At 42.8% G+C, this 22,973-nt stretch overlaps 2 long non-coding RNA genes across 2 annotated transcripts; one reads left to right on the top strand and one right to left on the bottom strand.

The window, feature by feature from the left end:
• Positions 1–2,420: 2,420 nt before the first annotated feature.
• Positions 2,421–10,280, bottom strand: LOC111860918 (uncharacterized). The gene is made up of 3 exons (XR_002842125.2): positions 10,096–10,280; positions 7,987–8,171; positions 2,421–3,475 (listed from the first exon to the last, which is right to left on the bottom strand). It is a non-coding gene; the product is annotated as an uncharacterized lncRNA (long non-coding RNA).
• A 286-nt stretch (positions 10,281–10,566) lies between these two features.
• On the top strand, positions 10,567–21,254 carry LOC111860919 (uncharacterized). The gene is made up of 4 exons (XR_002842126.2): positions 10,567–10,897; positions 11,190–11,288; positions 11,393–11,458; positions 21,169–21,254. It is a non-coding gene; the product is annotated as an uncharacterized lncRNA (long non-coding RNA).
• The last annotated feature ends 1,719 nt before the right edge of the window (positions 21,255–22,973 follow it).

Here is a 22,973-nt window from a genome sequence, read left to right as displayed (position 1 = left end):
GTGTGCATGTTTCTAAAAGGAGAGGAAGGTGGGATGTGTGGAAATGAGCAATGTACCTATGTAAGTGGCAAATAACACGTCATGGGAAAACTTAAAGCAGTGATCATGATGCATTATAGATACCTTGATGATGCATTATAATGCATTCATAAAGTGTTATATATACGGCTATAACTATTTATACCTAGGCATAACACAATATAGCCATGTGTATTATGCATTATGAATGCTCTATAAAGCTCTTATCTATAAGGCACTATATACTGTATGCCTTCATAATACAATATAACGGCTTATACTGACCATTGTAATGCATTATGAAGGTATCTATACTGCATTATAGATGAGAGCTTCATAGATCATTTATAATGCATAATGAACATGGCTATAATGTGTTATGCCTTTTTATAAGTGGCTATAGCCCTGTGTATTATACTTTATGAATGCATTATACATGAGTGCTTTAAGTATAGTGATACCCCCATGATTTCGTAAAGGACTTATTTGTCTTTATTTGCAGAGGTGTAAAGTTCAGGTTCGGAAAGTACAAATCCAGCACGAGATTTCGTTTCAACCAACCAGTTGGGTATCAAAAATCACAGTCACAGAGTACTCAGCTGGTCGGCTGAAACAAAATCACGATGCGGATTTGTAATCTCTGGAGCCGAACTTCCCTCCTCTGTTTATCTGCGTGTCATTCACTGGCTTGTCAGGTGCCCCCCGTTTACGCTCCCTCCACGCCACAGCAATGCAGGCAGCGCTTTGCATTATTACCGGATCTGAGGTAAAGTCCAGCCCTCGCGGGGTTACCGGGCCGGTACTCCTGAGCGGATCCGAGGGCCGAGATCATATGTTCCTGGGCCTCGCCGCTTTAAAGTCGGATCCGGAGTGACGGATCGCGTTTCCGCTTCCCTGATAGGATCCGTCAGCCGGGGAATCTCTCGCGGCCTTCTCCAGTCCGGGATTATTCGCTTATCTCAGTCAAACTGGTGGGGTTTTTTAAGTTTTTTTTTTTTTTTTGCGCTGAGGCCATTCTGCTACACTGGAACCCCCCCCCCCCCGGAGAGCTGGGCTGCCATGAACAGTGAAGCTCCAGCTGTATGTTGCTGCAAATCCCGTTTTAATTTGAAACACACAATGGTGGTTTAAAAATATATGGCCCAAATTGTTTGCGTCGAGAGTTTTGAAAGCCGGCAAACATCCGGCACTATAAAATCCGGATTATCGCTGGATGTCCATTTAACGCCTTTGCATTATTAAGTCAGTTATCCATAAAGATCCCATTACAGAGTATAATACTACTGGTGCATTACCCTGCAACCTGCTGGTATCCAGTCGACATATAAGATATTGTGGAAAATGTTATTACAGCATTGTGGGGAAAAAATAAGGGCAGTCACTAGATCACTATGGCAAAACTAAAGCGGAGGGCAATTAGGCACCATGGGATGTTTTGGGATAATTGAGCACACTGGCTTTAACTAGACAGACTGGGGGTGGCATATGTCGGATTCCACACATCCTAGTTTAACAGGCACAGATGTCCTCTTGCAAAAGCTTCTTCATGTTTGTAAAGCACAAGTGGAAGGGAGATCAGGAGTTTAAAGGCATGAAGAACAAATATGTAGATGATTGGCTCGCAGGATTTTAATGAGGCGGGCCAATCGGCAAGCCATGAATAAAACCTCATTGGCAGACCCCAAATAGGTTGTTTAACTGGGAAGTCATATTCACGAGCTGGCCTGCCGCAGTGCGTTAGGCAGCAATGTTAAAAACATATATTAAATACTGCTACTTCCAAGGTTGTGGGTTCGAATCTTGCCGTTTCTCTGTATGTGTGTTTGCACGTTCTCCGTGTGTGACACAGAGTCTTCCTGCAGTCCCAAGACATGCAATCAGCTAGCTAGAGCCAGAGATCTGTATCCCACTTCCACTGTCTGGGATAGATTCCAACACACACACCCCTCCCCCCCCATGACTGACCAGGATAAGCTATTAGAAGATGGATGAATATATATTAAAGACAATTTGTAAATATGTTAATGTGTTTTCTGATTTGCCGATCCTATTGAGCATTTTAGCCAGATTAATTGTCCGCTCATTTTGATTGAGTGTGAACGGCAAATCGTTTACAACCCCGTCCTCATTTTTTATTCACTCCAACCCAAACAGGTTTTGCAATAATTAATGACACCGGGCATAATTTACATACTAAATCAGACTGGAAATAGTTTCTGTCAACAATAAGCATCTGTGATAGTTAGGCTGTTGTCTTACAGTCGATGAACTGGGCCGCCTCCTCCTCGAGCGCCGAACGGTGCCTAAAAATGCTACTTTAACATTACTGGCCTTGGGGGGCTGAAGCAGAGGAAGCCCATCTGAAGCTTCACTCAAAATGGTCCCTTGATAAATAACTTTGAGTCAGGGATCGAGAGTGTCTGGCCGGATCTCTTCAAGTTTTATTGTCACGTATGTTGGGAGGAACAGTGAAATTCTTAAGCCATTGTTGCAGGGAAAGGGACAGATGCACGGAGGGGTGGGGGGTGGCAATAGAATAGAATAGAATACAATAGAATGCCTTTATGGTCATTTTACATTTTCAGTACAAGACATTTTCAGTGCATCACCTGGAACAGATGATACCTAAAAAAAAAAAAACACCAAATACGAAGACTAAGAAATTTAAAAATAAAATTTAAATATGCGGTAGGCTACAAAGAAGTGGAATATGCTACATAGAATAATGCGTTTCAAAGTTTAAATAAGTAAATAAATATAGTTTTTGTACATGGTACAATGGTTTGCACATGACAGGTAGTATTAATCATTAGACTTAGTATTGCACCTAACCCACAGTATGGCACGAAACACATAGTAGTGAACATGACACATAATCACATATCAGACAATTCTGTGCCTGACAGTCAGGGGTTTATGGGGGAGGGGGGTTACAGTGAAGGGGGTCAGATCAGTGACAGCTTTAGAGTAGAAACTGTTTTTGAATTTTGAGGTGTGAGATTTTATGGCCTTGCAGCATCTTCCAGAGGGCAGGGGGGTGAAAAGGTTATGGACGGGCTGGGTAGGTAGTGTCTTCCAGAATATCGATGGCAATATGACAAACGGCAGTGCAATAAAAGTCTAGGCAGTGAAAGTCCCCCCCCCCCCTGAAAGCCCCACGGTGCTTTGTGGCTTGTTGTTTTTTTTTTTGTGAAAAAGGCAATTAACTTCACGTATCACTTGATTGTGATCGATGTAATTAAGCTATCTTCTAGTCCAGCTTCGAGGCACCAGGTAATAATCCTCCTAGGCAGGTAAGGGAAGCCAGGTCAGAGCCGAGGTTCATTAGCTGTGCCCACACTCTCCTCTGGCCTTTTCCTCCAGCATGCATTTCGTTTGTGACTGATTTTCACTCACAGGGATGTTAGGCAGCTGTAATCTTCTACCAGTCTGTGGGCCACCGTGGGAGACACGATCTCTGTGGATGAAAAAATATTTGCGGGGGGGCTTTCACAGTCATGTTATTGTTAATCAGTTGGAATTGTCTGGAGCAGGACCACGAGCTGGTCTGCAAATTCAGCTATAGCTATAACGCATAAACATGAGGAAGTATTCAGTCACGCAGACAGTGTTCTGGAAACTTCCAAGCAGCGTTGATATGTGCTCTGACCCCAAGTTTTGTCTCTCACCTCTGTCTCATAGCAGAGGATAATGGAATATATGAATTCTACAGAATTCTTGGTAACACTTCACTTAAAGCGGTCATCATAATACATTATAGATACCTTCATAATGCATTATAATGCATTCATAAAGTATTATTCACATGACTATAACTACTTATAAAAAGGCATAACACATTATAGGCATGTTAATTATGCATTATGAATGCTTTATGAAGCTCTCACCTATAATGCACTATAGGTACCTTTATAATGCATTGTAATGGTCAGTATAAGAATTAAGGATGCTTTATACTGCATTATGAAGGTATTTGCATAATGCATAATGAATGTATCTATAATGCATTATACATGGATTCTGATATACCTGTGGTCATATTTGCACAGACACCAAAATAAAGTATCATTGATTCACGGTCTGAACGCGGAACTGAAGCAAATTCATTGATACACTGCCAGTAACAAGCAAAACTGACTTATGTAGCATTGCTGATTGCTTTGTGTTAATTAGTGGCTTGTAGGAGTTTTACTTACACAAAAATGTTCTGAGGGCAGAAGGAAAAATGATTGGTTCAGAGAGAGAACCAATCAGATTGTAGAGGAGGTGGATCCAAGCAACTAGAAGAGGCAAGACCAAGACATCTGATTGGTTGGTCCCTCTACGTCTAGTTGCTTGGGCCCACCTCCTCTATAATCTGATTGGTTATCTCTCTGAAGTAAACATTTGTCCTTCTGCCCTCAAAACATTTTTGTGTAAGAAAACTCCCAAGAACTAGTGGGTGAAGCACATGTCTGCACATCTTGATGGGGATGAGCTGGCTCTCTCGGGCTCCACACTCCCGGAGAAAAGCAGATGGCAGGCAGAGGCAATGAGGAACTCAACCGAAGAAGAAAGGAACATCTGCGAAGATCTCAAGGTGCTTCAAGAGCCCAACTGAAATTTAAGGTGACACTCCGACCGCTAGCTGGAGAGTCGTGTGCTGGGAATTCATTTCCAGGCAGCCGTGAGTATAGCACGTTAACATTCAGTCTGTTTGGATACTTCCACCAACTAGCGACAGTAAGACTGATTCGTTTATTTAATTATTAGTAGCTATTTCGCAACAGAGCACGCTGAGAATTACTATGCCTCAGGCGAGTGAATTAAAGATCACAAACTGAATTTCATCAAGTTTGTAACATTGAGATAAAGGCGCAGTTTAATACTCTAGTATTAAATTATAAGTACACTACATATTGTTTTTTTTCCCCCCATTTCTTAACTGTGGATTTCAGGGTTTATCTGTAATTTAAAATGGTTCTTGGCAGCGTTTGTCTGGAAATTGGACTGTAGAGGTTGCTGCCCTCATAATTATGCTCTGGTTTGAGACAGGACGTCTCTCACAAGTGAGAAATTTCTCAGGAGGCTGTTTAGGGGCAGTGATGTAATTACTGAGGCATAGGATGTGATGTCACCATCATGACGAGTCACATGATCACCCGATTGCAATTTCATGCCGTTTTACCATTAGCAAATTCATATTATGTATGTCTTTAATTAAATGATATCCCTTTATGAGAATAAGTTCAATATCTGTACCAGGTTTTGAATTCTGACATTTTGTAGGGTTCAGTACAGAGTAAAGCTGCAAACACGGTACATTGCAGAGTAAAATTCGGGTTTGGGATTAATGTACTAATCAGAATGCTTAAGAGAACAGGATTTTGGGATTTGATTTAACTTTATGTCTTCTTAGACGGGGACGGCCATCCAGAGCCATGGAAAGTGTTCTCAGACAATGTGTGTGATATGTATGAATAACACATAAGTGCAAAAATGGTGCACATACAATAGAACATAAAGATGCTTTGTCAGCAAGATCATTGGGAAGGTACTTCCCCTTTTTTTAGGGTTACAGGTGTATAAAGAGGCGGGGCTAAAGGGACCCTGGCCCCAGCTGAAAGCAGATTGGCCCCCAACTCCCATGTCAGTCACCAATAAGGTTGGCCCTTCTGTATGAATCATTTCTTAAGTCCCGCCCCCTCCACCGTAAATTCTATAATCACCCCTGGGTAGGGAACAGACAAGGTCAGAATGAAACAGCATGAAGAAAGGCAATATTCATCAACCCGCAGCATCAGTCACAGTACTCAGAATAATTATTATTTTTCAAGGCAGTAAAAAGCTGAAGATGGCAGAATGGCGACGGACACATTTGACGAGACGAACGTCACGCCGTAAATAAAATGCAAATTGCACTCCTACCCTTGGTCTGTCTTTGCATTTAACCGGCGGATTATGTTAACCAGTTTGGCATGGGTGAATCAGATCGTTTTAATGGCCCCTGTGACAAGAATCTCATTGACTTAGCTGGTCAGATGAAATGAGAAGATTAAAGCATTTTTGGGTGGCATGTCGGCAATGTGTGATACGGACTCCGGTCCATATACTGCGATTCCGAAACACAAACCTGGATGTTTGCTGTGAGATTCCCTGTAGATCAGTGCTGGCATGCTTCATCATGTATCTTAATTATAAAATAAGATTCATGTAAATTTATACGACAGACCTGAACATTAGAATACATGTGCCTTATTAACTTTTATACATTTGCAGTTCTCTGGGGGGTAAAAATTGCTGGTATTAGTAATAGGGAAGGTTGAATATTTAACCCTGAGACAAATTTTTTATTGTGGGCCTGGTTTTCTGTGTTATTAGTTGCTAAGCAACTTCCTGTGAAGACGCTACCGGAGGGCGGAGGTGAAAGGTCGGGACGCGTGTGGCACAGTGGGCTAGGATGCTGTGGTTGGAACCAACAGTTCCTCTGCTCGCAATGTCCAGAGCTGGTCCCCTAACCTCCAAATGCTCCGGGAATTGTCTGATGCTGCTCTCTCGCTCAAAAAAAAAAATTAAAAAAAATGTATGTCACTTTGTATCAAAACATCTGCTAAATAAATTAAATGTCAATCTTTCAGTGTTACCATGGAAATACTGTAATAAGAAGAGTCTTTGTAATGACATCACAGACAGAGTTCAGCACCCACCATGAATGCTTGAAGAAGAAAGTTCCGTATCTGTTCTTGCATGTTAAGATTAGTCGGAATGACACACTGGGATCATTGATGTAAGGTTAAAGGTCACCAGTGGAGGTCAAAGGTCGTTTCCCTTAGGAAAGAGTTGATTAATTGGTATTTAGTAACCAGCCTGAGCTGCCAATCTGATCGTTTAAATTAAATTACCGAAGAAATTAAGAGTGATTATAGGTGAGATATTTTGAGATAAGCAGGCGATGCGTTAACAGAGAGCACGCTGAGAATAGCTCTGGGTTATGTGCCACGTTTTTTGTTGTTATAAATTGTTAAAAGTATTTCCTCAAACTAAAAACGAGGCAAAACATTTCTAACAAAAAAAATATATATATATATCAATGCGTCTCATGTGGCTGGCAGAGATTCAAAGATGCTAGGAATTATGGGTTTTGCAGGGGGGGGGGGCAGTTTATTGGCTTCGCAGTCTGTCATACATAAAATCTCATTATTTATCCATTTAAATAATCACGACTGTTTAGAATGTGCAATGATCCATCTCTGGCAGAAGCATTTCCCTCGAGATGCGATGGAATTTTTACAAGAAAAGCAGAGTTCGTGTGTTTGTGCGTGTGTGTTTTTACACAGGAGAGGAACACTTCATTCCTGCTGAGTTTACCTTGTCGATCAGCATCTCCGTAACCGACTGGTCTTAACTACGTGATTTCTGATTACCAAGCACTTTTGCGTCACGGTGACAGCTGCAGCAGATGTCACTGCCAGTTAAAAACCGGCAGCCCCTTCGAATCTGGATTCTAGAGGATGCCTAGGCATGGAGTCGTTCAGCCCAGCAGTAAGGGAGTTGGGGTTGCGCCTCAGTGGGTCAAGGCACTGTATCTGTCATCAGAAGGTCATTGGTTCAAATCCCACTCTCAGCAGTGATGTCAGCATTGGGCCCTTACAAGACTCTTAACCCCAATTGCTTCAGGGACCGTCTCATCCTACCTTCTCTTTAAAAAAAAAAATACATTGCTTTAAAGTGCGTGCTGAATATGCAAATGTTGTAACTTTTTCTGTAACTTCCAGGCATGACCCCCTATTGTAAGAGGTTTATCCAGTCTGCTTATGTGGAGACCCATGGATGATGGATAGTCTGAGCTCCACAAGCCACTCGCTGGTGTCTTGTGACCCTTCGGCTAGGAGGGCCAGCCCATCTCGCCGGGGAGCGCAGGATTCGCACAATTTCCCAGGATGCAAACCAACACCTTAGCAAGAAAAAGGCCCCATCTGTATTACTGACCTGCCAAGACCATTTACTCTTAGACGAGGATGTTCTGAACGCCAGGCTCGTTGATCTGTCGGCACGTGCGCAAACGTCGATTCGTCAGGCTGCTCCGCAGACCGCTGCAGCTCACGTTCCCACACCGTTGGTGCTGGGATAGCCTTCCCAGCTGGCCTGAACGACAGCACCGATCCTTCTGTTAACTGTGAAGCAGACGATGCGAAGGTGAAGGTGGGCGTGGAGGCGACATCAGAGAACATCAGCCTTTCCTTAGCTGTGGGGGGAGCTGCTCTCCCTGAAACAGCTCAGTCTGCGTTTGCTTGTTTTATTGTTTTTAAAACATGCACATAAAGAACTTGCATGAAATCAATAACCAGGAATTTAAAAAAAACAACAAATATGCTATAGAGGTTTTTTTGCTCTTTGAATATGTTCATGGGACTTATACTTACACAAAAATATTCTGGGGGCAGAACAAAAATGATTTGTTCGGAGAGATAACCAGATTGTAGGAAGTGTGGCCAAGCAAGTAGATATCTTGGACCCACCTCTTCTACAATGTGATTGGTTATTTTTCTGGACCAATCATTTTTGTTCTACCCCCAGAATATTTTTATGTAACACTCCCATGAGCTTTGGATATATTTTATTTGTAAAGAATTTTCATGTGAAGTTGATCTGTTCTATAGATAGTGGACTAGCATCCTGTCCAAGGTTGTTCCCTGCGATGTGATTCTGGAATCATCTCCATGAGGGATGGAATTCAATGGGCTCCACAGTGTTTTCTAAATATTATCCATTTCAGGCTCCCATAAATGAATCTGATCAACTTTATATCGGTCTTTCAAATGGATGTGAAGTCCATCCATCCATGTTTAGGCATCCCTGCAGTGACACCGGGTGGGACTCAAACCCCAGCTATCCTGGAGAAAGCAGCCACCCTAACCACATCTGCAATACGCTGAAACCTCTTAGGGAACAGGGTACGTTAAATACGATAATACCCTGAATTTTTAAGTGAGAAATACGCTGGAGATCGATCTCCCGCGTCTCTGAACGGGTTATTAAACCAGCGTACCGGCTCCTGCTGTCCGACAGTTAACGAGCGGAGGAATGTACGTGGCTTCGGCTAATCGGAAGAGCGTGCATCGGCATTCGCACGTAATGAAAATAAAATCTCAGGGGCGCTGGATCGTGCTGCATATAATTTCCTCATCTACTGTAAACAAATGCCCCACTTTCGGAGTAGAACTATGGGAAGCAAATCAAACACAAATATCGCTCTCGATGTTTCATGGCTAAATGTAGTACAGTACGTCACTGACTCTTTTGGAATGTTGCCATAATTTTGTCGTGGGGACAGCGCGTGACTCAGTGGTTTAGGACGTCATATACATGCTTAGAAAGTCGCTGGTTCAAATCCCAGGGTCAGCAGAATGGTTTTATTGTTGAATCCATGAGCAAGGACCCAGTGCCCCAATTGCTCCAGGGACTGTCTGACCCTGCTTTCGGAATTCTATGTCGGTAGATAAATACATCTACTTCGTAAATGGAAAATGTTATTATAACTGATCTAAGCATAGACGTATACGGAGACCTGGATCTCGTGTGCGTGTTCTGGTCTGCTTAGATCATCACGTGTCTGTAGTCTGAGGATCATGCCAGCCATTAAACTGAGAAAGCCAGCTGAGATCCTATTCAGAACCATGTAGCACAAGGAGTTCAAGGAAAGGATGGGAAAGGGTGAAGCCAATTAGACAGACAGCTATGTGTGCAGTCTTCTAGGAAGGAGGGGGGGGGGGATACACATTTCAGGCAGGGACCAGACATTGACAGCAAAACATGCGTTAAGTGAGCGATTGGGGGCAACAAGCAAAGAAGCACTCGTGTAAACAAGCACTGGACTCAAGGATAAACGTTCACGGGGCATTACGAGACATCACCCCCAGGCATATCCCATGGACAGCCCCTCCCCCAAGCATATTTCCCATCACATACTGATTAAGAGCGTAGATATTTATATAAATATCTGACCGAGCCGGCGCTGAGCTTCAGGGTTAGTTGAAGAACCTCTCTCAGCACAACAAAGATTTCTAGCTCAGGAGAAGCAGAATAGACTTCCTGTACCTTTCAGACAAAGTCCTCCAGCTGCTTCGCTTGCGTAACACACCCCGGGTGTACAAACTGCAAGCCAGAAGAGGCTTTGATGTAAACACCTTAAAACAACTATAACGCACTCATGTTTCCTACTGCAGTATACAGCTGGCATAGAGTTCTCACGCTTGTGGTATTTACCATGGGGGATTAGGGACACTAGAGCTGCAGGTAATTCCCTGATCGTTAATCGTTACACGACAGCAATTAGTGATGCGCCGATGATTGATTTGAATAAACCCGCAATCTCGGTTTAGCCCAATTAAGTTAATTAATCATCCATAGACTGTCTGGGTCACTGCCATAAAGCACTCCACATATTACAAAAAAAATGTAAAAATCCCTTTCTAGGTGCTTCAGATGTTATGGCAATTAGAGGACAATTTAATCTGATGAGAGATAAATAACCGAAAATTGCCATGAAACATTTGCCTGCAGACGAAAGTGTTTTTATTGATGCGTGCTATTCGTGAAATTGGTTTGTTAGGCTGTGGATCGGCTCCGACGCACTGCAGCCCTCGTCTTCAAAGGCAATTTGATTCCACGCCCGTGTGATTGGTATTTAAACAGGCGTAATGTAAATTACAGTTTACCTAAACATGATGAATAGAGCTTAATTTCAATGCCACAGCCAGCCAGGAAAAAATTGTATTGTTGCGTGATTGTGTTCAGCTATCAATCAACGCAAACATATAGCTGGGCAGAATTTTTTTTTTTAAAGCATTTAATCTGTTTTTATGAGATGTCTCACCTTCACTTCCTGTTTCTATCGGAGGTAAATCCAATTAATCAATTGGATGTTCGTTAGTAGAGTGCGTTCTAGTAGGGTGTTGACATTTTGCTGTAACTTGAAATTCCAGAATAGACTAAAAAAAAAAAAACTGATGTATTCCTCCTGATGTAGGCCTGATCCATCCTACGTATACTGATGTAAGCCTACTGTTGTTATTGTGAGATGCTGTTTCCCTAACGGGATCTGTGCAATCATACGCCACAGTGGGATGCATCCAGTCTATTTCTGACTTAATTAAAACCAGGATTAATTAATATATTGTTTCCTTTTCCAGGGAAAATGGCCTTAATGGAGTTTATGTTTACCTTGACTGCTGCGAAGCTTGGGTGCAGCCATACTGACATCCATCTGCCTGCGCCGTCGAGTAAATGATGTACGTACCCATCTGTTTCTGCAGCGCGCGCCGCATGCGCACGCAAACACATGGACAATTTCAGATATAGAGGTTCATCCGAATTGAATTTCTCTGGGCCGTAGGAAGAAGGCGGAGTCACCAGAGAACGTCCACATGAACATGGGGGAATCGAGCCCACAACCCTCTAGGTAAGACAGTGCTGCCACTAATTTGGCCAGCTGGCTGAAGTGAGATTTACAATTCGAGACAAGTCTGCACACGCATTTACACGTACAGTATGTAAGAGGCTTTTTTTTTTTTTACTTAACAAATATATATAGTCTATAGAGTTTGCTAACTACCCTTGATGTAGCTAATTTTAGTTTTATAATGGAATAATACAGATTTGTTGTGGGATTTCTTGCGTGAGCGTTGGAGTCTGACAGCAAACGCTAGATGCGTGAGTTGGGAACCCTGGGTAAGAACCATACCATTCAAAGCCAAAGAGGCGTATAGACAAGCTTGCTCACTGGTGCTGAACACGGCAGCGTGGTGCCAGCGGTTTAAATCGGGGCACTCACGGTAGGTGGCGCCCCAAGTGGCCGTCTAAACGCCTAAAGGGTTGACCAGCACTGGGAAAAGGGATAAAAGAATACTAGCGCTCCTAATATTGCGTATAGGGGGGTGGGAAAGGATGTATATTCATGGAGAGCTCAGCAGAAATAAGGCGATATTTACACTGGTAAATTACGGACACGGTGAGAGAATCCCCATCTCAGCATGATAATGCAGGGCTGCTGCTCACTTCAATATTGAACGTCGCCGGAGCGGTACAGCGCAATCTGTCTGTAGATCAGTTCAGCGCCCTGAGTCGCGCCCAGCTCTCGCCGTCATGTTTGTATTTCGTCTGTGACCTGCGTGTTCTCCATGCTGTCTCTGCATTTGCAGCGTCGGAGATCGCTGCCTGTTACCGCTCACACCGGGCGGTATCACAAACCGACAAATGCCTCTGCTTTATAAGGCTTCGGAGAAGCCTGAAATCTCGGTCTTTGTTATATCATTAAAATAACCAGATCAGTATTGTCGCTTTATATGCAGCCAAAATGTATTTTTAAGTGAAAGTTTTAAAATGGTTTTCATGCGTAATGTGGAAATGTATTTTGAGCAGTTATTGGATTTTTAACATTGTTCAGGGACATACATTGCGTATTGGCGTGGTCCATAATTGCCATGGCGATCCCATAATGCACCTTGCCCTGAGAAAATGAGAGAATCCAGCCATCTATTAGGTCAGAAATGTGTAGGTGCTGAGGAAAGACTAGCTGGTCTCCATTAGCCATGTGCTGGGCTGCTGATAAGACCTGGGCTTGAGTTGTCATTGGTCACGGTGGGTAAACAAGAGACTCCTTCCCTTAATCAGGCCCCTGTAGCTCCTAGCCATGCGCAACCGATGGTAAGAGGACAGGCAGAGTGTTACACTAAGTCAAGAGTGGCCGTTCCAAGGAGTTACGTCTATCGACACTGAGATTCAAGATTCAAAGTTTTATAGTCATGCATCAAGAGTACAAGGTACCAAGTCCAATGAAAAGATGACAAGGTCACAACAGTACAGTAAAATAAAAACAAATAAAATAAACCGTAAATCTAAAATAAACAGGGTGTCACAACTTGGGGGACGAAGGACACAAGGGCAGGTGTTGTGGCGAAACTAAAGGGGCTTATTGAACTAAATGAATAAAGTCTGGAAACAAACAGGACTGCAAGGGATCCAAAACAGAACAGGAAATGGGGAAGGACACAGGCAACGGGAAGGTTCAACATTAATGACTGGACTGGGGCAGAGGACACAAACAGGTATTTAAAAACAAGAAGCTCATGGGGGCTACATTAGGGAGGAGACGGGGGGGGGGGGGCAGGTGTGCTGGGCATGACACAAGGGGTGGTATATTGAAACTGGACAGCAATATAGTGTCATTGTGGCTGTACTGGTTAAGATTCATGACAGATTCAAAGCAGTACAGTGGCAGTATGAACATAATAGAGACACTAAAGCACTAATCCCGAAATGAATAACTGCTGAGCAGTCTTACGACTTTAGGATAAAAAAACTATGCCTAGATCTTGTAGTACAAGTAAGAGTGGCTCACTAGTCAAACAAGCAATAAAATTTGGAGTTAAGAAATTTACAGACAGGGTAGGACCAAAAACAGCCCCGTCTCCAACCTCAGCCCCCCCCCCCCCCCCCCCGCTGTATGCGTTTAGCGTATTTGCACAGCTGTTCTCATTCTTATGCTTCCCTGCCTGGCTCTGCATCCTCTGAGTCTCCCAGACCAGCACTGGGCAGATAACTGGAAATCACATTAACCTTTAAATGTTAAAATCAATGCTCCGCCCCTAATTGAGTTTTTATTTAATTTCTAATTAGTTCACATTGAGGACAAATTTATGTTGCGACATATTTTACTCTTCATCTACCATGTTGATAGTTTTGTTTTCATAGCAAATAATGAACTAATGCATGTTTTCTGCATGAAACCACACTATATAAACACAGACCAGACATCTCTCTGATAATACGGCTTCAGTTTTTATCACTATACATTGTTTTTGTCATGTTTTGTTCATATCTTGTTATGGAGAAGTCTGTCAACATAATATGTCTTCCAATCCGTGGGTAATGATGTGTGATGTGATTGTGCAGGTTTCCGTCACAAATGGCTAACACGCAAAAGAATTGTTTTTGATTTTGATTACCTTATAATTAACGTGTATATTGGTGATGCAACATTTATGATCTGCTAAACTTCATTAAAATTGTCAATATATAGGCTGATACTTATGGATCCAGATGTACCTTCAATCCGCAGGGTAATTGTGTTCATGGGATCCTAGAAATCTTTTCCAGAATCATTTGTGTTCAATCCCTCCCTGAGCGTGAGCCAAACCGTCTACCTAATGAATGAGACTGAGTACAGCCATTCGTATAATGGCATCGTCTTGTTCACTGTTGACTTGTTTGTTTGTTTGCTTCAGCCTGTCAGAGGAAATGTCGCGTGTTAGATTATGCACCCCTGCTGTTGTAAGGAGACTGATTTGAATAGGATTGTCATTAAGTACCATGCATCTTTTCACAGATTCATCCATGCTCACCCTGCGGCGTCGATAAAACACTTTACTTGAGGCGGCACAAGTAACTTAGTAACTCAGTACAAATCATGAACAAATATAGTAACTGCATGAAATAAACGAATGGTTATGACTAATTAATGATGAACGGGCAAGGGATCAGTATGTAACTAACACTTAGATTCTGGTTAATTAATACATTAAGTAATAGTGGACTACTACATTATTTGCGCTCCCTCAAGTAAAGTGTTATCAGTCTACCTCATTCACACTTTCATAGAGTCCACTCTTCCACCAATGAGATGAGATTGTACCATCAGGACATGATGGGGGGGAGGGTAGCGTTAAAGCTTAAAAAATCCATGTAGCGTGTTTCACTGTGTCTTATTTTGAAAACTATTGTCAAAGTGTTTTGCTATTTATAAAATAATCTTGTCATAGGGATTGGAATCTTTTTTACTTTTCTTAATTGATTTTTTTGATGATGGTTGGCTCCAGGTGAGGGAACTAGCACTCTTAACAGCTGGCTATAAAATCTTTCTCTAGTGAGGTGTGCAGTGAGAGCTGAGCTCACTGTACAGGTAGCTTTAAGGACATAGTCAGTGTCAGTAATTTGTCTGGAAAGTTTGTATGAATAGCCTCCTTTGTTGAAATACCTTGTAAGTTTCTGGAGGAAGGAAAAGGAGGAAAAAACAGCCAAGTCTCACTAAAGATGTGCATTGAATGTCCTCAAATTCATAGGTTTTAAATCGTACGCCGTTCTGAGCAGCGTGATGAAGTGGATCATCGCTATGCGCTGCGTTCCCACGCTGGGCCGGCTAGTCACTAAGCAGCCCTCGGTAATTAGACCGACAGTCCCGGGTATCGCGTTTTTTACTTTTATTGCAGTATATTATTATAATTGTTTTACTTTATTATTAGATGTTGATTATAAATTATTGTGTGGAATTTGTAAATTAAACTTTACCATAGGTACATATGTACACGTAAAACAAGCTATATATCGTGTTCGCGATTATCCGCGGTTACCGCCCTCTCGGAGTCTTGGAATGTATCCTCTCGCCGATAGGGGGCACTAATGTAACTGCAAGCTTCTTTTTCTGTGAGTTTATATTAATTCCTTGCTTCTGTCATGTGTTATTAATATTGATCTTAATTTATTCATGAGTTGTCATGTGGAATTGGCATTATGTCCCACAGGGACCCTTGGCCTAATTCCAGTGAGGAGTGTTGCTATTCATCAGCCAGGTTGTGATAAATCTGAGCAGTTAGCTAATGTTAAAAGAAGTGTAAATTACCCTTAATGACCTTTTTATTGTCTCTGTGATGAGATCTCCTGAATACTTATGCAGACAGGAAATCCATTCCCAAATAAACATGTGAATAGCGGCAGTCAAATAAAGCAGATGACTCTTCACTGACCCATAATGTAAGGAATGAGGCTTTTGATGCTACAGTGGGTGGGATTACTGCACTCCGCCAGTCACTGATTGGCTCAGCCAAAAGCCAGGAGGTGACTGACAGCTTGCAGCAGCCTGACTCAAACCTGGGCTCTTCATAAGCAGAAAACGCAGAACATAACAGGTCATCTCAAAGCCAAAAACGATTCCCACTGAGCGGCAATGACTGGGTACATCTGTACCATCCCACAAAGGATACTTTAGCTCTGATTGTTCCTCCAAGCAACCCCCCCCCCCCCCCCAAAAAAAATAAAAATAAAAAAATCCCTTTGCCTGCCTCACACCAAGGATGCTTTGTTTTCAAATAAGTCTTCTTGGTATTTTCTTCCGGAAAGCACAATCCACAGCCAGCTGAAAGAAAACGATCGGATAAATGCTGAAGACTTGCTGCTACTCCATCTATAAATCTTTACATTAAAAGCCATTTCTGTTTTAGCATGAACAGGTTCAGTGCATATGGATGAGAGAGACAGTACTGTGAAATGAAGCCGTGCATTATCTAGTCATCCTTTCCTAGTTACACGCAAGATCAGATCAGATCAGACTAAGATGGTAGTTGTTTCTTGGGCCCCATTCAATAAGGCACTGGAGCTGCACCCCCCCCAGTGTAGTGCCTATTTCTGGCCAACAGGGGGCCCCAAACTTTCGGGTACGTAGGTGAGGAGCATTCACTGATTACAGCACCACACTAGTCCGAATGGACCAGTGTGAGGTTTTTTTCCAGTATGCCGGAATGCCAATCCTGCCACCAACCCCCAAGCTTCCCCTGTAAGTTGGAGCACCTGCTTGCAGGGCTGGATGTAGATTAACGTCATACCCAGGATGAAGCAATTGCAGGTTAAGGGCCTTGCTCAAGGGCCCAACGGAGTAGAATCACTCTGGGCATTAATGGGGATTTGAACCAGCAACCTGCTGGCACAGATTCCTAGCCTCAGAACCGCCACTTCGCCCAAACTTTGGGGGGCCCAGATAAATTTGTGGTGCTGCCCACCAACCTAAGAATTTCCCCAGCCGCCCCCGCAGAAATGGTCTTGCCTGATTGTATGTCCTGATCCATACATGTACATTATCTGCATTGCATGTGTATTATTTGCCATACTGCTGCCCGATGCCTCATTTTGACATCACACATTCTATTTATTGCTCTTGCAGCAATTTGCTGAGGGCCAGGTCTTCTCCGTATCTCCTGGGAAGTAAGACAGGCCGTGAAATGTTACTATAGGGGCTGAAGCGAAAGGTTATTTACGAAAATACCTTTCCCCCGGAATAATGTGAGGAATGATGAAGCCGCATTTGCGGCTGTTTTAGCTGTACAAACGAGTGTCATGGTTGGGGAAGCAGCCAATGGCTGGAGGGCCTGTATTAACACGACTAAAATACATGCCACAGTCACGGTGATGCCTCAGCTGTGAAATCCCCCCCCCGCAAAAAAAGCCTTCTGAAAGGTGTCTTTACAGCAGCAATATCGAATTAAAACTCTGAGCCAGTTCCCATGTAAATGAAAGGAAGTACAGCATGGAAAGTAATGAGGAGGAGACCGGAATCAGCCGTCGCACGTGGAAGGGACTGTGATTTAATTTGCTGTAAATTCCAGAATCCCCGGTACATTCTAAATGACACTGTGACAGTAAAAAAAGAAAGAACATAAGACTGCCTCAGATAATAAGTGAATGTTTTTAGGCTTGAATCGTGCTGTTCCAGATTCCGCGGGCTCACCATACACTGTTTCAGTACATTTGCGATTAAAGGTACGGTTCTGCTGTTTGCCATTAAGGTATACGATTTCCCCAGCTAATTGGCGGCATATCTGTTTGTTCCTCTGCCGAGAGAGGCAAACAATGGGCACTGCAGCTCGTGGGCATTGTTCGGCAGGCTTGCGTTTATCAGCTCAGGGAGACGGACGGGGGAGAAAAAGGATTGTTTCAGAAGCCTATAATTAAATGACACAGATGGGTTGATCGTCCTTGGACCGTTCCTGATTTAAATGACAAATGGGGAAAGTGTAAGAACAGTGTGCAGAACACGATCTCCTATGTCTCAAACGTAATATTATATATATTTTTGTAAGAACTGATGCGTATTTCGTAAATAGTGAAATATGATTACGAGGAATAGATGATTCTTGATTTAGCCAATGCGGCAAAATGCATTGCAAAGTTTAACGACTTCCTGACTCAAATGAGAGCGAATCCAGCTCTTGGGTGACCCCTACAGGGCGAGGGATGCAAGTGCAGTGTGCGGATGCCCACTTTAGCCTGGGGCACGCATGGAGAGTGTGAAGTACCCATGGCGACGCAAGGTGGGCAGGCGCTCGATGACACGCGTCATCGATTTAGTCCCCATAGCTGCTGGGCAGAGTCCATCGCGGTGGGGGCACCCTGTGTACACAGCTCTCATTTGGAGTCAGTCAATTATCCTCCAACGATTATCCCACAATGCACTGCTCACCAGAATTACAATATCACTACGCATCACTTTTATTGACGTTGTGTCGGTCATCGTATTATTTTGTTATATTATTTGCTTAAGAATGTTTAAACATTCAGCGAAAAGCTTTCACTGGGATACAGTGGCAAGAGTCCTACAGCCACTACCATCAGCTTTACTGTAGTAAATCCAGGGGTTTGACCAGTGTGCTGCCTGGGCAGGGGGAAGGAAGGGAGCAACTGAGAGCAGATAGTGTGGAAGAAAATCTGGGGGGGAAATCGTCTCAAAATCCAGCGACTATGAAGGAGCCCTCCTGGGAATAAATAAAATTATATATGTAATTAAAAACTGTCTGCAGGTGTTGACAAGATTAAGTCAATATCCAGCATCTGTGTTACTTTAGCCACAAAACATTCCCAAACATTCTTTGCTATTTTTCGACTGTCCTTTTTTTTTGGGGGGGGGGGTGGGGGAGCAGTGCTGGTCAACCTTTCGCCATCTTCCGAATGGGCGCTAACTGGCAACTTAGTAAGCTAATTTAACTTTGTCTCAGTCAGGGGGCGCCAGCGGTGAAGCTCACTATTGGGGGTGGCGGTGAAGTTTGCATACGGGAGTTCAAAGACACTACGGTGCACTCCAGGTGCACTCACATATATAGAGACAGACTCGGTGCTGCTTCAACGTTACTTGGAAAAAGCAAAGGTCTCCAATATGATTTCATCTACTGATGTTTACAAAATAACAAAAAACCTTTTCAATATCTGCTTACAGTCACCTGTCATGGTGTACCCAACCTTTTCTCCGAGATAAATACGGCACAATCCGAGGGTGCGATTATTTAATATTTTGTGCATGAAAATCGTGTCAGAACGACCCGCAATTCAGTTTCACGTTCTGTCAAGGTTTTGTACATATTCTGGTGCCACGCGTTGGGTTTAATACATGGCTTATTCTTAAATGTAATCACTGGTCTGCTCACTTTATCCTGATTAAATAAATAAATATATTTTTTTAATATACAGAACAGAAACTTTCTTTGCACATGATTATGTCTTTTCTTCAAATATCTCCAGGTGCAGACTATCAGGGACCATTGCATAACCATTGCATTTCATACAGTTACTTAATTGGCAATTCCTTTCCAATATTAGACTGCAAAGGTCCTCTGTGGCGGAACCGGTATTTACAACAGGCGTCCCACGTGACCTTCGCGCGGCGGGTTCTTACCGTCATTCTGTTGATGAGTTCTTATGTCTTTTCTCGGGTCTTCAAGATCTGACAGGGAAATGAATGCTGTGTACTTCCCAGGAGGAGAATAATTGTTGTCGAGGCGCGATAAGGAAGTTATTGTGCATCCCGGGAACCCCGTCGAGCTTATGGCTGCGGTTTAAACCACACAATTACAGGGTTGCTCTGGGGAATGAATTGTTTCAACCTCGACGATCAGACTTTCTGCTGAAACATTTGTGATTTCCACGTACCTCCTCGATTGCAATTTGACATAGTAGCGTCTCTATCCATTCATTTTATGCATGCATATATTTGTATACCAATACTATCGTCATAACCACTGATAGCATTACCCATAAGGCATAGAGACGACTGACAAAAGTTCTAGAGTGATGAAAATCACAGGTGAAGAAAAAAGGGTACAGTGATCCAAGACACACAGGAAAACAAAGAGCTGAATATTTACAACGCAGGAGTTCAAACATGTGTAGAAGTCTTTGTGGACAACGTAGAACTTCAAATGTGTACAGAAGGCTTCGTCGACACGTCCGCCTGTTTGCAGGTGGTAAGGAGTTGTCCCCGGGGTCAGTAACTCCCGGAGTCCTGCGGAGAGTTGCATGTGCTGCATTGAAGTTGTATTTTCTGATCTTCTCTAAGTGTCCCCAAGTGACAGATGCGTTAAACATATTTACATTCATTTATCTGCCTGACGGCCATTTTCGCAGTGTTCACGGGGCTATGCGATGAAATTAAAATTCAGGGGGGAAAAAATTTGCTTTGGATGAAATTTCCTGCTGAATAAGTAATGTACTACTGAGAAAACAGGGTCAGCTACTCTCTGGAGCTCTTGAGAGCAAAGGGCCTTGCTCAGGGGCCAAATGGTGGGTATGAGATTTGAACCAACAAACTTCCGATCACTGGGCACAAAGTCCTAATCCACAGAGCTAAACTGTTTCACTGTTCAGTTGTGTAAACTGGGCTACGACTAAGAAACTCAGGCTTCGTCTTTTGCTGTCTTTGTTTACAAATGTAATGTGGTTTTATGGAAGTCTTTTCCAGCAAAGGTAGCGCCCCCCCCCCCCCCCCCCACCCCGATAGACTGCCACAACTTGAGAAACATAGAATTTTAAAAGGCAGAGCTGTGTTCACTTTTTAGTTCAGCTAAGTTACTGCGCACACATACTGAGGAAGGAAGAAAGAAAAAGCAGGAAAAAACCAGACAAATTACATGCTGCTTTTCATCAGAATTTTGGCAAGTCTGACCTGCGTGGAATAATTATCAGTTACCTTAAAAACATAGCCTGTGGGTGCATATTTGCACGGCGTACACACCCACTGGAGCCGTGTTGGTGAAGCCCACCTATCTGTCAACCTACCCTGAGTAACCCAAAGCCCAGTCGAAAACCATCTGCCTTCAGTAACTGTATGCTGGTTTGCCCCTCCCCCCTACAAAATGGCTCCTGTATTTTTACATGTTCCTGGTTCTGGCTCTCTCCCTGGCCAATCCCCAAATAAATTAACCTTTCACTTGTCAATCCGTGGTTCTGCTCACAATCACAGTGAGAGTTTGTTGTTTTATCGCTTCATAGTTATTCAGCTCAGCTACATTTTAAAATACCCCCCCCCCCCTCCTGGATACTGATGTATTCTTACTCAATTTTTTTTTCTCTCCTCAGGATACTGACATTGATTACTGCAGAGTCCATCTAATACCCCAAGACATTTCAGCTGCATTCTGGTATAACCAGTTCAAATTAATTATCATAGCTCATAACACATTGAGCTGCACACCGCGAGAAGTAAATGTTAAGGATGTCTTCTAGTAGCTGTGTGCACGTGCTACTACTTTCGGTTTTGACTTGAATTTCCAGTCCGTTGATAAGTTTGGGATATTCCGTTCTCTGTACACCTTGCTTAACCCAGTGCTCATTTTTGATGCCCCTATGATGAGTCACCTTTCATAAACATTCATGTCTTAATCCCCCTCAGTTGTGAAAATTTCATTTATTTATTGAACCAGGATTTTGCTTTCTTATCCATAAGTAATATTCTTTGTGGGCAGATGACCGCAGGTGACCGCGGATGACCGTTCGTCTTCAGAGCACGTGAAGAACTTCCAGGTGTTCTGTACTGTAGTTATATTTAATCGATCGTTTTATGTGTCCCAAAATGTTACAGCAATCTCACCTTTGCGATTAATGTGTAGTTCTCTTCTGTTCTCGTACTACATACCCCATAATGCACTGAAGGCAGCATACTTGACACTGTGTGCATATAAACAGGAATGCCATGGGGGGTGGTTAGAACAATGCCAGGGGCCCCTGAGTGATCGGGGCCCTATACATTAACATAAGTGGATTGGTCTGGGTTGGGGGCCCAACATGCTTCCATGAGGCCCAGAGTCTCTAGCGACGCTCCACACTCCAAAACCATTTTGATAGCGAACTGGCATCTCTGAAGCTGATAGCCAGTGTGTGCGTGTAGGTGAACGCCTTGCAACGGACCAGCATCCTGTCAGGCTCTCCTGCCTCCTTCCCCCTGCTTCCTGGGACAGTCTCCAGGCTTGCTATGGACAAGCGGTGATGGATTGATGGATGGATGGATCACTGTACAGTAATAGTTCAAAGCAGTTCTTCTAGTCGAAACTGTCTCTTTTTGTCCATATAAAACTTAGTTCACATTTAAATTTAACAGTGCAACATTTTTAGGGCTGACTTGCGCAAACTTTTTGAGTTTGTAAAGAAATGCAATATTGAAAATAATGAGAAAGAAATAATGCAACGTGTCTTACAAATGTAAGGACTTAAAGATGATCTTTGACAGACTGTTATTGATTATTAGAACGTTTTTCTTATTTTGACTCCTTTTGAGCTCTTGTGCCCAAAGTTTCTTGCGGAACACTGTTTCCATGGTAACCAGATAATATAGGTGTAATTACCTTTCTTTTTTTTTGCCTTAAATAAATAGAAAAGCAGTGACATTCGATGCTGGATACCACACAGTGCTTTTCATGTTCGAATCAGGTTATTAGCATACAAAAAGAATTCACAATCAAACATTTCACGTGGAATTATTATGAATCATTACCTCATTGAATACCAGTGGAGAACTTCACTTCTGATGAAAGCTTTTCATTATGTAACTAGTGGACATTTTCTTAAATTTCATCTAATATAATTGTAGAATAAAATACAGGTGAAAATCCTAACTCTGACATTACACTAAGCACAACCCTAGCGTAATCTTAGCTCTGACTCTACCTAGGCAGTTTCAAGCCTGATTGTATAACCTCTGAGTAGAAAACACCTTGAAACACATTTAGTAGTTTAGTAGTAACTTCATTCGTTTAAAGGTAAATGATATGCTTTAGTGTGTATGTTCAAAAAGCTCTTTATCCTATTATGGGTCTTAACATATGGCTCCAAATGTAAAACTAGCGCACAATTACCTGTAAATACTATGCTATCTAGCTTTGATGATC

The sequence above is a fragment of the Paramormyrops kingsleyae genome, chromosome 24 (assembly GCF_048594095.1).
Source record: "Paramormyrops kingsleyae isolate MSU_618 chromosome 24, PKINGS_0.4, whole genome shotgun sequence".
Lineage (NCBI taxonomy): Eukaryota > Metazoa > Chordata > Actinopteri > Osteoglossiformes > Mormyridae > Paramormyrops > Paramormyrops kingsleyae.
The sequence above is the reverse complement of the archived record's forward strand: the minus strand, read 5'-3'. Positions and strand labels throughout refer to the sequence as shown.